A 17041-nucleotide genomic window follows, 5' to 3' on the forward strand; every position below is an offset into this window, starting at 1 on the left:
AACCTGGTTTTCACGTGACTCTCAAACACAAAACCAGGAACAGTGTTGCCAGATTGGGCATGTTTCTATCCAACTGGGCTTTGTTTGATCAGGCTGGTCCACAGAAAAATACATTGGCCGGGTGAACAAAATGTTGGCCACATCTTGGTTTTTTATTCACCTTTTTGTTTGCTCAATGCTAATTTTTATACATTTGAACACGTCATTTTATATAGATTATGTGCAGTGCAATGCATTTTTTCCTTAATAGCACTGGTTCAATAAAACAAAACAGGGTCAGGTGATGGAAACCTGTCAGTCAATATACTGTCTTGTTGGAGACATAATCACTTATCAATTATATGAAATAAAAATTATATTTACAGTAAAGAATGGGAGAGTGACTCTCTCAAAAAGGATTCCCTGTGGTGGGAGACGACTCGAAGGCTCTTCGTAAATAATCTGTAACTCAGAGCACAGTTGAATGACCTAATTGCAGAGGCACAAATACATTAAAATGTATGTAAAATAAAAATACAAAATACTGTGTGGAATAATGTATTTAAATACAAATACAGTATGTGAAATTGGCCATCCAGTTATGTAACACTATTAAGACCTGTTTACACTAAGAATGATAATTATAAAGATAACTATATTAGTGTGTTCTAAGTATACAATGCCGTTGTGTCATCTGTTACTTTAAATACTCAAGCTCTTTAAAGCAGAAATGATTCTGATTGGCTGTCAGTGTTTTTATCATTCATCTTTTTTTGTGATGTTATGGTTATAGATGTGGTATGCTATCTGCTAGATTTAGGATGTCCTCACATTAGGGGATCTGATCCGTGCTTAAGTGCAGTTGACCCACAAGTGTGACTGCTTTGTACCATGTCCAGTGTGGTTTGTTCAACCATGCTCTGTCCCACTAGAAGAGGTGGCTCGGGTACGGACTACAACATTAATCTCAGCTGACACTGTAATAATCCTGATATCTGTCTGTTAGTGAAAGGACAATCGTGCTTGGGCTTTAGTACAAGTCAACTCTGCCTAGTGTGAGTATGCCCTTAGAACATTTTTTTAACTTTATACCTTTATTAAGAGTAGTATTGTACTGTATTAACTGTAAATGCAATGCTTCAAGTAATTTGTGTGTGTGTGTGTGTGATGTTCTTCTTTCATGGAAAACGGAAGCACTCTTACTAAAATAGAAAGCTGTTTCTTTCTCTTCTACTTCTTTTTTTTAAGCCAAGAACTAATGGAGAAAATAATAACTGGTGTTTAGTTTAGTGATTAGTGAAATAGTTATTTGAAACTTGAATTTGAAATTCTCATCAAAGCATTGGAAATCTAATAAAAAGTTCAAGAGAATTAACAAATCACATTCTGGATTTTTTTGGACTTTTAAAAAAAATGGCCCAACTTTTTCGAAAATTGGGTTGTAGACAAAAAATATGATAATGTGTTTGCATTCTTCACCTCTTAATGCATTGTGTTATATTCAATCACTTTTTTCTCTGTAAAAGGGCACTTTAATCTGCAACTATGAAACTCAAATAGGCTACTGAATTGTCAGTTGCTGTTACATTTTTAATGCTACATGCTTCAATGCAAGATAACTCGACTCCTCATCGTGTCTGGGGTTTATTTTGCAATAACGACTTGTTGACTGGACTTATATCTTACATTACATTCAGCCAAGTGAATTTCTGCACGTTCAGTATAAGAGGAACTTCCCCTTTTCATAAAGAGAAGGATGTTGCATATACTTAATAAAAAGCTGACAACAGCTCTGAACTTTGAACCTTGTTCAGTCACAGATAACATTACTGATGTTATCTGTGACTGAACAAGGTACAAAGTTCAGATAGAAAATCAACAAACCTTTTAAGATTTGCTTTGGGTAAATGTATATATTACACAAGCTTATGCAAGTCTTATGCAGGGGCCATTTATGATCATGCATTTATTCATCAAATATTTAATTTATTTTTTATTTAATTTTACAGAACTGGTTGACATTTCATGCTAAAATTTCATAAGATATAACAGCTTCTGACTATTCAATTCCACAAATCTTATTAATCTATTATCCTACTTATACTCATTATTACTTAGCTTTATATTAATGTTTATACAAACACTAAACAAATCACCATTGATTAACCTAATATTAAAGGCTATTTAATATTTTGGGGATGTTTGGTTTTGCCTGTACTGTCAAGTGAGCACATACTGCCACCTACTGTCACAATCTTTCAGTTGCCCTTTTGAACTGCCTCAAATATTAGTTTTAGGCAATGCCAGAGCATCCTGTGTGATCTTGGAGAAATCAGAGACACAGAGAATGGACGATGAGGGAACAGGAGAATACACAGGAAGGAAATAACTGCGGTGAGTAATCCAGGTAGGTATAACATCCAGAGAGTGTGTGTGAGCTGTGTGCTTAAATACTGTGGTGATGAGGTGCTTGATTGATGACAGGTGTTAGTATTCAGGTGACTGTGATCGTTGTAATTGGGTGGTGGAGCCTGGCTGGTTACTTATGCCGCGTTCCAGGTAGGGATGCACCGATCCTGATCGGCCGATCCGCTTGCGTATTTTGTCAATAAAGCCGGTTCTGTAATCAGCGGTAAATGCCATCAGGTGCGTGATTTCACGTTGAGCCATATATACTATAGTCAGGGGGCCAAAACTGATATTAAAACTTTGTCGGACACTTTTTGGTACAAGCATACAACCTATCCAATATTAATATTTAACCTCTCAACATGTGTTCTAGCCAGGTTGTCAGCTTAGAAAATGATTTTTTGTCCATTTTAACACTATATTCTTAAAAGTGGTAAAAGCGGATTGTAATTTTGGGCAAATGTGCAATATAATCCAATTTATGTGCAATAATGATAATTAAAAAAATAATAATCAATAAATACCACAAAGGAAAACATCATGAAGGGAAAGGGATGGAACCATGTAGCCCATGCACACAAACTTGCCTTTGAAGCACTTTGGAGAATACTGTGGCCAACCTTTCTGCAATGGGTGGATGACAATGATAGCACAATAGACAACAGTTGCTTTGAGTTGGCAGACACACTCTCCGAACACATACAATGTGGAGAAATTGAGGCAGCTCCAGCATGCTATGAAGATCTTGTTCTGAAAGTTGGAGAGGTTCAAGATCTCCATGCTGAGTTTGACCAGGCTTATGAAGACAAACCAACATTTACCTTCTGGCGACAATACATGGACCTTGTGTCTATTCTCCTGGCATTCACACGGGCACTGAGATCTGGTGACTGGAAGCTTTACATGTCAGCCTTCAAGAGCTTGATGCCCTGGTTTGCTGCATATGATTACACCCACTACACAAGATGGGGTGCTGCATTCATAGCAGACATGGAACATCTGGCACAGACAGCACCATGTGTCTACCAGGGCTTCCTTGATGGTGATTTTGTAGCCAAAGAGGCCAAACACTACCCTGGAAATCCAGAGGTCTCACGAGAGCACAATTTGAATTGTCTCTGCAATTACGCATTACATTAGCAGTTCTGGGAACCAATCAAATCGGTTTATCTGATGTAGGGCCAGAGGAGAGCTAAGCTGATGATGACAGCGCTGCGACGTCCGGAATCATTTAGTAAACATTGAACAATGGCTATAGATGAACACCAGTTGTTTGAAACGGCTTTGGCCGCTACAATGAGTTAGACTTGGCTTTTCATATAAAAGAGGAACAGAAAACCTCGCTCGAATCGTTCCTTTGCAAGAAGGACGTTTTTGCTGTTTTGCCGACTGGATACGGCAAGAGTTTAATCTATCAGTTAGCTCCGCTGTTGTGATTGGTCGTGGCGTTATCCAATTGCGTGCAGTGAGAGTTTCAAATGCATGCTTGGTGCCGCCCCTCGAGGTAGGCCCTTTTCATTGCTCAATGCCAGACCCTTAATCTTAATAGATTAAGGTCTGGGTTTTTTTCCAGGCTAGCCAAACACAGCTTCAACAAGGTGCCATTTGATCTTTGCCTTGAGAATATCAACAAAACCAGAAAGGTTGCTGGAGGATTGGTAAGCATCACTAGAAATGAGACAGCTAGAAACCGTTGGTCCATCACCTACAGTGAACGTGCATCTTTAGCACAGGACACTAGACCCCTATTTGGATGAAAGCAGGAACTGCCAAGAAACCACCCTACATTAAAGTGCATGACTTTAAAATGTCAAATCATATTCTGGATGGTCTGTTGGCTTTTCATGCCATTACTGGATGTGACACTACCAGTCAGTTCACTGGAATAGAAAAAAGGACAGCGTGGAAAGTGTTCCAGCAGTGCCCTCATCTTCTCCACAACTTTGGTGAGGATGAAGTACTAAGTCCAGCTGTTCTATCCTCAGCAGAACAGTTTGTCTGCAAACTGTATGATCCAAAAACAACCAGCACTTCAATCCATGATGTTCGCTGTGCCCTGTTTCGGAAAGTGAAAGCCAATGTGGATACTTTGCCACCAACTCAGGATGCCTTGGCTCTACACCTTATGAGGGCCCACTATCAAACAAAGATTTGGAAACAGTCACTGGTGACCCATCCACAGTTGCCCTCACCAACCAATTGTGGTTGGCACATGAAGGATGGAATGCTTGTCCCCCAGCTTTTGACCAAAGAACCTGTACTGGCCAGGTGCTTGGAGCTGAAAATACAGGTCCTTTTCCAAAAATTAGCATATTGTGATAGTTCATTATTTTCTGTAATGTACTGATAAACATTAGACTTTCATATATTTTAGATTCATTACACACAACTGAAGTAGTTCAAGCCTTTTATTGTTTTAATATTGATGATTTTGGGCATAAAGCTCATGAAAACCCAAAGGTCCTATCTAAAAAAAATTTGCATATTTCGTCCGACCAATAAAAGAAAAGTGTTTTTAATACAAAAAAGTCAACCTTCAAATAATTATGTTCAGTTATGCACTCAATACTTGGTCGGGAATCCTTTTGCAGAAATGACTGCTTCAATGTGGCATGGCATGGAGGCAATCAGCCTGTGGCACTGCTGAGGTGTTATGGAGGCCCAGGATGCTTCGATGGCGGCCTTAACACTGGACTTCAGGCATTTTGGCATTTCACTCTCCCCAGTCTTCCTCCAGACTCTGGCACCTTGATTTCCGAATGACATGCAAAATTTGAGCAACAGTCCAGTGCTGCTTCTCTGTAACCCAGGTCAGGCGCTTCTGCCGCTGTTTCTGGTTCAAAAGTGGCTTGACCTGGGGAATGCGGCACCTGTAGCCCATTTCCTGCACACGCCTGTACACGGTGGCTCTGGATGTTTCTACTCCAGACTCAGTCCACTGCTTCCGCAGGTCCCCCAAGGTCTGGAATCAGTCCTTCTCCACAATCTTCCTCAGGGTCCGGTCACCTTTTCTCGTTGTGCAGCGTTTTCTGCCACACTTTTTACTTCCCACAGACTTACCACTGAGGTGCCTTGATACAGCACTCTGGGAACAGCCTATTCGTTCAGAAATTTCTTTGTATCTTACCCTCTTGCTTGAGGGCATCAATGATGGCCTTCTGGTCGGCAGTCTTACCCATGATTGCAGTTTTGAGTAATGAACCAGGCTGGGAGTTTTTAAAAGCCTCATGAATCTTTTGCAGGTGTTTAGAGTTAATTAGTTGATTCAGATGATTAGGTTAATAGCTCGTTTAGAGAACCTTTTCATGATATGCTAATTTTTTGAGATAGGAATTTTGGGTTTTCATGAGCTGTATGCCCAAAATCATCAATATTATAACAATAAAAGGCTTGAACTACTTCAGTTGTGTGTAATGAATCTAAAATATATGAAAGTCTAATGTTTATCAGTACATTACAGAAAATAATGAACTTTATCACAATATGCAAATTTTTGGAAAAGGACCTGTATGTGGATGCAAGGAAAGTGAAAGTCAGTGCAGTACCAGGCAGTGTCAATGTCGAAAAGGTGGAATATTTAGCAGTGGGGCATGTGGGTGTGCCTGTGCAGCTTGGTGAAAGAATACTCAGGTACTCACATCATTATTATTGAGTTTTGCCACATTATATGCAACTATATTGTTTTAGATTATTTGGCATTGTATTGTTTTTCCTGTTTTGTAGATTAAATTTATATTATGCTTTTGGATGCATGCATGCATGTTTTGTATTGGGAAGCTATTCATTATCAATACGGTAAACTCTTCTTTTGTGTCAGACTGAGCACATGGACATGGTCCCTGGTTGCCTTCTATTGGCTACATTTCCGCCTTGACATTAAAGTATAACTTGTGCAGCCTTGCACTTTCTCCACCTACAGTCTTTAAACTTGGCTTGACTCATTCCCCTAGATAGGGGTACTGATTGATAGAGGTTTGGGGAAATTATGTTATGTTTCCAAGCTGATATTCTATTTGAAAACTGGTTATCTTTAGGCGGAGATTGTTTTTTTCATGTTCTAGTTCTGTTATCTTTTACACTTTACAATAGATGTTCGTTCTGACACTTCAGCAGACATCCCATGAGTGTTAGCTTTCGTTTGATACCATTTTTTATGTATATGGGCCTTGTGGTTGAGGAGATATTAAACATTTATTGTTGACATGTCGTGTTGCGCAGGAAACCACAAAATCAGCCTAAAATTGCTTGTACAAGTCACAAAAAAAAAAATTCAGCTTGACAACAACCCTAATATCTTACCTATGGGTGTCTTCTAACTAAAAAAATAGGGTGACAGCTTGTACCAAAACATGTCCGCAAAAGTCTTAACGGAAGCCCTTTTCAGAATTGGCCCCCTGACTACTACACACAGCCGTTGTTCACAGACAAGATGCGTAAATCCATGTTCATTATCAGTGTGAATGTGCGCAGCTCGTCGGTAAACAACCTCTGTGTGTAGTATTCATGGGTACCATGTGACGTCACTGTGCTTTATCGCCGCCATTTTTGTGTCCGCGCTACCTGTTTTAGTCTATGGTCACAGCAGCCACAACTACCAGAGGAAGATCAACAAAACTCCCAGAATGTTCACAACAAGTATACAATATGCCCGGGATATGTTGTTCTGTTAGCTGTAACAACAGTCATCAGAAAAAAACCTAACTACAGATTTATTCGATCTCAGCAGTGCTTGAAGTGGGTCGGTATGCATATAGCCTTTAGTGTACCGGTGTCATTCACGCAGGTGCTTTTCACAGCAGGGTGTTTTTTCGTCACAACAAGAGTAGTGCAATAATAATTAATTATTGACTAAGATTGTAAATAAGTAGATGATAACGAAAATAATGCCTTAAAATGAAAAGAATCAGTTAATTACATTTTGAACCGATCAACTCGTACGTCAAAAGATTTAGTAAACGAGAATGCATTCAAACAGTAAGTTCAAAACAGTGCTAATGCAGAGAATAGTGACTTACAGTACAGCCAGATGCCGTAAATTATTTGTTTCAGTGTGTATTAGGCTTAAGAGCAAGAGTGTTTACAGTTGAAGGCATTTTAGAACATGCGGTGTTTAATGAATTATGAAAATTAAATAATAAACGCTAAACTATTGTACTACATAGCGTTCATTGCAACGCCTGCAGTAAAGTATATACATGTAAAAAAGGTTCTTAAAATAATCATATTTGTTTTGCTAAAACTATTTATGTACAATTACCCTAAAAATTATTTGTCATACAAAAATGGCACACACACAAATCATCATCCCGAGTAAATGGTACCATTGTGAATTGTGACTGGCTGCACAAGTGATGTAATAAACTAAAGTAAACTAAAATGTTATGCGGCCATATAGTCTGGATGAATGAAAAAGCATATTTTTAAACAGAAATCGCATGCTTTTGGTGCTTGAATTTGAGCTTCAATAATGAGATCCGGGTTTATGAATACACAAAACGTGAAAGACGTCTTCCCTTGGCTTGCTGGATGTTGGGCTTATGCTCAATAATCACATTTTTTTTGCATTCGGCAAAACTAATTTGCCGAAATCTAAGCGCGGACTGTATTAGTGCCATCAGCGCGAGTCCCGTTCGCTGTGAAGTAGTGACCAGCCGGCAAAGGATTCTTCCAGGTCTTAAAGCCTTCACCGACCGACTACGTTCACAATAATTTACACAATCTGTCCTAAACATACAATCAAGTCAAATACACAGTGTGGGAAGTAGTGATAAAAAGTAATTTCTTGTTCCAATTTATTAATAAATCTCATTTAGATGCGCTGTGCCTGTTATCATATCGGACACAAATATGGCGGCGAGCATAGCGGAAGTGACGTCTTTGGTACCCATGGATATATGGCTCAACGTGAAATCACGCACCTGATGGCATTTACGGCTGATTACAGAACCGGCTTTACTGACAAAATGCGCAAGCAACATCGGCCGATCCGGATCGGTGCATCCCTAGTTCCAGGCAACCCGTAACCAGTGATTTTCCAACCTTCTACCCGATGTACTCCCAGTTACGAGTTCTGACGTAACATAGCCCACGAAACAACAATGTCAGCCCTAATGGGTGCGGTGTTTATGAAAGTAGTACACGGTGGAAAAATAGAGTTTAGGTCAATATAACGTTGCAATCAAATTAATAATAATATAAAAATAATAATTCACAAATGTGCCCAGGCAGTTTGGTGTGACTTGCCTGGAACGCTACAAAGTCGTGAGTCGTGGTTTGAAGTGGTGATTTACCAGTTAAAAAACCTGCCTGGAACGCAGCATTACTTACTTAACAAGTAAGTAAGTACTTACCTATAGAGCACTAAAGGAGTACGTACTCTACAGCCAAATCTCGTTGAGTATGAATGCGATCCGGACGTATTCTGCCATGTTGACGTTATCTTCTTCTTCTTCTTTGGGTTTTAAAGGCGGTTTGCATCCACAGTCGTTGCACTAACGCCATCTTCTGGCTTATTCCCCTCTGTTATTCCAGTATCTTTACTCCAGCTTTCCCCCCTGATCATATTCTACTCATCAGCCCAGTTGTACTTTTTTGTAGAAATTACAAAGATTTTTCTTGGCTTGTACAATCACAACATATCATTTAAGGCATTTAATGCCTGTGCCTGCCAACCCGTCTTTTCTTAACTCTTCCATCAGCTTCTTCCTTTGTTCATTATATTGTCTGCAATTTAAAATTACATGCTCAATAGTTTCTACTGTTGGAAGTTGCCGGTATTCCAGCAATACTTCCCCCCAGTCCGTTTATTCGCCCATTAAATAAAACAGTTCGAGTCCGCGTCAAAAGTTTAAAGCCAATTTAATAGTAAAGTCAAAGAGTGCTGAGCTCAGGATTACAGAACAGCCAATATCAATCTGACACCTGGGCAGTCCAGAATGTCTCACAAGGATACAATATGCATTTTATATTCTTGATTCTGCAGGCCCCTCCTTTTGATATCTTTCAGTTTTCTCCTCCAATCAGGCCTGTTTTCACCAACATCTCCTTATGTGGATTCTGCACAGAGAGCAAAAACAGCAAATACAGCCCCCACCCTATCTTCTCTTAGGGTGACAAAAAGGTTAGATGCAACCTTGAAAATAGCTACTGTCTGCAAGGCTTCCTTCCTCCTCCATGTCTCCAAACAGAGGTTTCTCGGAAAGGATATGAATTTAGAGAGTTCACACTTACACACACACATTTTACTGAATAGTTTCAGTTATAAGGTACATCTTATCTTCTAATAAGCACAGAACATTAAAGCACATGTTTTAATGTAATAAGAAAATATTGTAATGCATTTAACCCTCTGGTGCTCTTCGTTTTGGAGTCACACTTGTGCTCTTCGCGGTCAGAAGTGACCGGACACCTGTAACGCATCTTGTAATTTTTCAGTAAAACCATTCAAATTCATTTTTGTTTAATAATATTTTTTATTTTTTATTTTGCATTTTGAGAGGGTTTTGTGGTAATAATGAATATTTATGCTGAAATTAATATCCATTTTTTTTTGCCATTGAGAATAATAAAAAAAAATATATATATATATTTTTTTTTTTTTTATTAATGCAGTATTTCAGGTTAAAATAGAGACTCAGCCATTCAACACTAATTTTTTTTTAAGGCAGATTAGCGCCATCTGGTTGTAAAAAAAAGAGAAATACATCTGTAATGGCAGGTGTAACTTGATGCCTGTATAGTTCTCTACAGAGCAGCTTGTGAATTGTCTAGTTGTTTTTAGACAATTTATTCAGCATTTTTATTAGGTGGAATAGTTGAACATACATTTAAACAATCTCAAAGACTATTTCTTATCCAGTTTGGGATAGTTTTTTTGTTATAAATATGATTTGAAGTGTTATTTTTTGTATATGCAAGAGAGTGTGTGTCTTTTGCACTCTGGATATGTAATTTTTTTATATATATATATATTTTTATTTTATTTTACATATTACCAATTTGCTGTGTTACAGTTCATTTGTGCGTGTGTGTGGATGTGTGAGAAAGAGAAAATTCTCTACATTTTTGTATTTTTGTCGATTTCCCATTCATTTCCTGTGGTCGGTCATTTTTGACCAAAGAGCACAAGTTGTTTTTTTTTTTTTTTTTTTGGAATCGTGCCCTCATTTTTTGTGTGTGTTCACATTCCAAATGCCATAAAAGTCACTGAATTTGGTACCGTTCTGATGAAGCTGTGATTTTTTGAAAAATTCAAAACCGAAAATGTTTTGGTCAAAAGTGACCGAATAGAGGTGTGTATATTAATGTGTGTGTTTGTGTGTGTGTGTGTGTGTGTGTGTGTGTGTGTGTGAGAATGGATGTGTTTATGAATGGGTGTGTTTTGGAGTGTCACCCCTTCACTGCTGTGTACTTTTTTTCAGCATTGTGGAGGATTTGTAGATTGTACACACAAAAATTCTCTGAATATTTGTATTTTTGTCGATTTCCCATTCATTTCCTATGGTCGGTCATTTTAGACCGAAGAGCACAAGTTTTTTTTTTTTTTTTTTAATAGTGGCCTCATTTTTTATGTGTGTTCACATTCCAAATGCCATAAAAGTCACTGAATTTGGTACCGTTCTGATGAAGCTGTGATTTTTTGAAAAATTCAAAACCGATAATGTTTTGGTCAAAAGTGACCGAATAGAGGTGTGTATATTAATGTGTGTGTGTGTGTGTGTGTGTGTGTGTGTGTGTGTGTGTTTTAGAGTGTCACCCCTTCACTGCTGTGTACTTTTTTTCAGCATTGTGGAGGATTTGTAGATTGTACACACAAAAATTCTTTGAATATTTGTATTTTTGTCGATTTCTCATTCATTTCCTATGGTCGGTCATTTTAGACCGAAGAGCACAAGTTTTTTTTTTTTTTTTTTTAATCGTGGCCTCATTTTTTATGTGTGTTCACATTCCAAATGCCATAAAAGTCACTGAATTTGGTACCGTTCTGATGAAGCTGTGATTTTTTGCAAAATTCAAAACCGATAATGTTTTGGTCAAAAGTGACCGAATATAGGTGTGTGTGTGTGTGTGTGTGTGTGTGTGTGTGTGTGTGTGTTTTAGAGTGTCACCCCTTCACTGCTGTGTACTTTTTTTCAGCATTGTGGAGGATTTGTAGATTGTACACACAAAAATTCTTTGAATATTTGTATTTTTGTCGATTTCTCATTCATTTCCTATGGTCGGTCATTTTAGACCGAAGAGCACAAGTTTTTTTTTTTTTTTTTTTAATCGTGGCCTCATTTTTTATGTGTGTTCACATTCCAAATGCCATAAAAGTCACTGAATTTGGTACCGTTCTGATGAAGCTGTGATTTTTTGCAAAATTCAAAACCGATAATGTTTTGGTCAAAAGTGACCGAATATAGGTGTGTGTGTGTGTGTGTGTGTGTGTGTGTGTGTGTGTGTGTGTGTGTGTGTGTGTGTGTGTGTGTTTGTGTGTGTGTGTGTGAATGGGTGTGTTTTAGAGTGTCACCCCTTCACTGCTGTGTACTTTTTTTCAGCATTGTGGAGGATTTGTAGATTGTACACACAAAAATTCTCTGAATATTTGTATTTTTGTCGATTTCTCATTCATTTCCTATGGTCGGTCATTTTAGACCGAAGAGCACAAGTTGTTTTTTGTTTTTTTTTGGAATCGTGCCCTCATTTTTTGTGTGTGTTCACATTCCAAATGCCATAAAAGTCATTGAATTTGGTACTGTTCTGATGAAGCTGTGATTTTTTGAAAAATTCAAAACCAAAAATGTTTTGGTCAAAAGTGACCGAATAGAGGTGTGTATATTAATGTGTGTGTGTCTGTGTGTGTGTGTGTGTGTGTGTGTGTGTGTGTGTGTGTGTGTGTGAATGGGTGTTTTTATGAATGGGTGTGTTTTGGAGTGTCACCCCTTCACTGCTGTGTACTTTTTTTCAGCATTGTGGATGATTTGTAGATTGTACACACAAAAATTCTCTGAATATTTGTATTTTTGTCGATTTCCCATTCATTTCCTATGGTCGGTCATTTTAGACTGAAGAGCACAAGTGTGACTATTTTTTTTACGACCACTTAGCCTGCTTGAATCATGCCCTCAATTTTTTTGTGTTGACATTCCAAATGGCATAAAAGTCACAGAGTTTCATATCATTCCGATTAAGCTGTGATTTTTAAAAATTCAAAACAGTGACCGAAGAGCACCAGAGGGTTAAAAAAGTATTTTCTACACCACCAACAGATAACTCTAACAAAAACCAGTAGGATGCTTCCCTATAATGTATAGTCACGAATCCGGTCTCTGTGGCTCCCTCCAATCGCCACCAGAGGGAACCGTCACCTGAGTACTAGTTTCCATTTCTGACTCCATTACCCATAACCCCGTGACTGGGGATGATCACCGGCACAGGTGTCAGCCATTACCCACAGACTATATTAAGCATGTTCACGCTCACTTCCCCGTGGAGACTTGTTTTGCTGCTGACATTACTGAGCGTTTATACCTGTTTGATCTCTCGTTGCCAACCCGATTGTTTCTGAACTCTGTTTGCTTGCTGCCTGCCTTTCGACCCTTGCTGGATTTACTCTGTTTGATCGCCGCCTGCCTCGAACATTCTGCCTGGACTCTGACTCTGCTTTTGGTTTGTCTACATTGCTGCTTTCCCCTGTTTGACCTTGGACTGTTTGTTTATGAGTTTGTCTTTAATAAAGTTGCATATGGATCCTACTCACGCTGACTCCGCGTCACATGTATAATGTACTATTCAAATTACTGTGTCCGATTCTCAATCTATGCTCATCAAGTATATAGTATTTTTTTTTAGATACTAAAAGTTCTTAAAGTGCCCCTATTATGCCTTTTCAAATATGATATTTCATGTAGTGTGTCATGTAGCTGTATGTGAACATAAACTATCTGCAAAGTTGTGACTCCGACAGTGCACGATAAATGAAGTTTTTGTCTATCAAAAAAAAAAAGAGTCGGCTCACATTCGCCTAAACGAGTCGTCAGCAATTCGAATCTTTTTCTGTTACGGCCACACGTCACGAGCTGCCCACGTTCTATGTCGCGAACAACTTGCCCGCCCACAAACAGTAGGCCTACTATTTTCACGTGGATTACATCATGTCAAGAAGACGCTGTATCCTGCGCTGTGAGACTAAATTTGTTTTATATGCCCTTCCGAAAGATGAAACTACCAAGAATGAGTGGTTAACATTTATTTTTTCAACAACACCTCAGCAGTACAATTCCAATCTTTTGTTGTGTTCGCGTCATTTTACTGATGACTGCTTTTCCAATCTTGGGGAGTAACGTTACAACGCGGGATTCACCAAACGCTTGGTTTTAAAAAATGGATCAGTGCGCAGTTTATTTGGACCGGCTTGCTCCTCTGAACTTCTACCTGTAAGTATGATTAATAATTGATGATTGTATTTTCTAGCTATCGTTCAAAGTACGTCTTTGTGTACATTATGTTGTGTAACAACGCCGCACATGTCTTGGTAACCGGTTAACTTGCATTTCTGTAGTTCTGTTGTTCAGCTGTGAGTGCAATGTAGTCTAAAAATTGTGATTGATGCAGCTTGACTGTTTGTCTGCCTTATTAGTTTAAGTAATGATAATGATAAATGATAGCTTAACGCAGTGTTATGCATTACACAATGTTGAAGTTCACAACGTAGAGGTGTGCCCGGTTCGCTTACAAAAGCAAATTGCAAGCACTTTCCACAGTTAACATATGACACTTACCACTGAGAAATGTCCTGCTCCCATCGTGCTTGCAAAACAGTTTCTTGTCGATGTGCCACTTCAACCGTTTCATCGTCAGACTCCGGCTCGAACTGATAGGGTAAAATCAAGGCCATCTTTTCTATGCATTAACAGGTCTCCGCAGCTGTCATTCAGTTATGCCAATGGGTGTTTCATTTTGCGCTGTAGCGGTAGACCAATCATGAAGGACTGCACCATCTGACCAATCACAGCAGTGAGGGCTCAAGGAAAGGAGGGGTTTAGAGAGACTGATTCTTCGAACTGCTTCAAACGAGTCGTTTACGAATCATTTAGAAACGGGGAAAAATTAAATCTATTTTTGGAGAAAACTAAAGTGTTTTTTGAACTTGCATACATGTAAACCTGTTTTAAGAGACTCATAAAACAATATTAGCTATCTTTAAAATGGCATAATAGGGGCACTTAAAATTTTGGCATCTAAGACAAAATGTCTGATTTTGGGTTTTAAAAGGAAGTTACCTAATATAGGGCTGTATTTGTTTGGGTCTCCATTGGAAAAGGTAAAGGCTTTTACATTTTTGGGTGTTTGGTTTACCCACCCCCTATATTTAGGTATTTAACTTAATGCAGTTTTAAATGATGTTGGGAGTAGGTGGTTAATATTTTACTACAATGTAATTTACCCAAAAATGAAATGCAGTTAAACTGTTTTGATTAGTTATTTAAGCCTAGGTGAACTATAACTTTGTAAAATGTAACCATTTCCTTACAGGCCAGATTTGGAAACTATTTTGTGGAGACTCCACCATTTCCCAGTTACATAAATGTCATGTGAAACACTGTGCTTTCAAGCACCAAAAGAGCATTCAGCTGGCAAAAGTTTCACTGAAAAAAAATGTTCGTTGATATGGAAAACACTGGAGAAGGAGCAGTGGATGGAGGCCCCACAAGGGAGTTTTTCAGACTGATGATTGTGGAGGTAAAAACAGCCAGTACTTTTGTGGACCTGAAGAAGTGCAAATTTGGCTTTGGAGTCTTGGGGTAAAAAAAACCCCACTGTTCACTAGCAAAAGTACAAAAGTTTTGTTTTGTGTTGTTTTTTTTGTGTGTGCTATAGCGTTATAGAGTAACAATAGAGTTACTGTGCAGATGCTTGCTGTTTCTGTAATCCATGCTGGAATTACTCCATCATTATTTTCTGAAGGACATAACATTTTGTTGATACTGTTAGTACACATAAATAATAATAGTAGACCTTTTGCAGTTTTAAATAATGTATTACTCTTACCTTTATCAACAATAATGGTGTATTTTAGGTTTCCACTGTTATTTAGAAAAAATGCAAGTGATCGCACTTGCGCTTCCATGTCAGCTGCAAAGCCCGCTTTCGCTTTCACTCTCTGCAAAAACGATTGGATATGTGTCTAACAGCGCACATTTATCTAGGTTAAGTGTTTAAATTAATATTGTGAAATGCATCAAGTGTTTTATGTCTGTAGATTTTACTTAATGCAAGCCGTGTTGATTTGAGAAGGCTAAATTTATCAAACATGCTCAACTCATTGCCGTCGGCTGCTTAGTCGTTAGGTCATTACTTACTACTCTTGTCGATGCCCAGGGTAATTTTCCATGTCACAAGTGTACTTCTTGTACTAAGTATGCAAAATGTAAATAATTCATGCACATTAAAAACATATAAGATTAGACAATTCTAATCTTTTTTGGAGTTGGATCCCTGCTGAAAAAATTAGCTAGCAGCCTAGGCTGGTTAGCTGGTCTTAGCTGGTTTAAGTTGACCAGGCTGGGAAAGTGGCCAAAACCCCTCTAAACCCAGCCTGCTGACCAGCTAAAACCTGCCAAAGAGCCTAGTCTGGTTTTAACAGTTTTTTTCAGCAGGGACACTTGGTAACATTCTGCTATATTTATGAATGATCAGACTTTCTTGGGGTTTTATTTGTAATAACCCTGGAAGTAACTAGTTTTAGCTGGTCTGCCAGGCTGGCTAGCTAAAACCAGCCTGTAAAGTGGCCAAAACCCCTCTAAAACCAGCCTGCTGACCAGCTAAAACCAGCCAGCCTAGGTTGGTTTTAGCTGTTTTTTTCACCATGGAATTGAGGCCTACCTGAGATCATTTAACCCTCTGGGGCCTGAGGTGTTTTGGGCCCTGAAGAAGTTTTGACATGCCCTGAGATTTGTGCTTTTTTCAGTATCTTAAAAACATATGAATGGTTAAAGTCAGATTACATTGTAATCAGCACATATTGAGCTACAATAATATGCAAGCAACATTAATGTGTATGTTTGTGTTTTTGAGAAAACTATGTTTATGCGTGGTTATTGAAAATCTAAAGTTTTGAAGTCACTGAAATAAGGCCATGAAGCACATACAGGACATTTCTTTACAAGACTTTAGATAATTGGATGTCGTATAGGCTAGAATTTTTTCAACCAAATGATGTGAAAATCATCTCGTTCACTCGTTCAGAGAAAACAACATATTGATTTAAATTTTATAAAACATGTTTTGTGATCGAAAGGGATTATTCATAGGTGTGGCAATGGCCCATGAATATTTAGCAATTCACACCTGAAAGACAAAAGGGCCCTCCCTAATGGCCCCATCAATGTCTGACTTGACTATAGGAAACAATGTGAGAATATTCAGAGAATGGAGTTTTAGATTATTTTTATTTTATTTACTATCACTGTATAAACAAAACATACATAATGAAGGTCAAAGACACATTATTGAGCTCCCTCATCTAACCACACAGATGTGCACAGACTTTGTGGCATTTCTGAAAACTTCTTCTGAATTCTGTTCAACAAATGAAACAAATCTTACCTGCTATTTTGTGTGCCCTTAAAAAAATACAAAAAAAAGTCAAAAACTTGTTTTACACTAGAAT

At 38.3% G+C, this 17041-nt stretch overlaps 1 long non-coding RNA gene across 1 annotated transcript; it reads right to left on the minus strand.

The window, feature by feature from the left end:
* Positions 1-9229: 9229 nt before the first annotated feature.
* LOC141334071 (uncharacterized) lies at positions 9230-14289 on the minus strand. Its single transcript, XR_012355466.1, has 2 exons — positions 14151-14289; positions 9230-9444 (listed from the first exon to the last, which is right to left on the minus strand). It is a non-coding gene; the product is annotated as an uncharacterized lncRNA (long non-coding RNA).
* Positions 14290-17041: the final 2752 nt, after the last annotated feature.

The sequence above is a fragment of the Garra rufa genome, chromosome 4 (genome assembly GCF_049309525.1).
Source record: "Garra rufa chromosome 4, GarRuf1.0, whole genome shotgun sequence".
Classification (NCBI taxonomy): domain Eukaryota; kingdom Metazoa; phylum Chordata; class Actinopteri; order Cypriniformes; family Cyprinidae; genus Garra; species Garra rufa.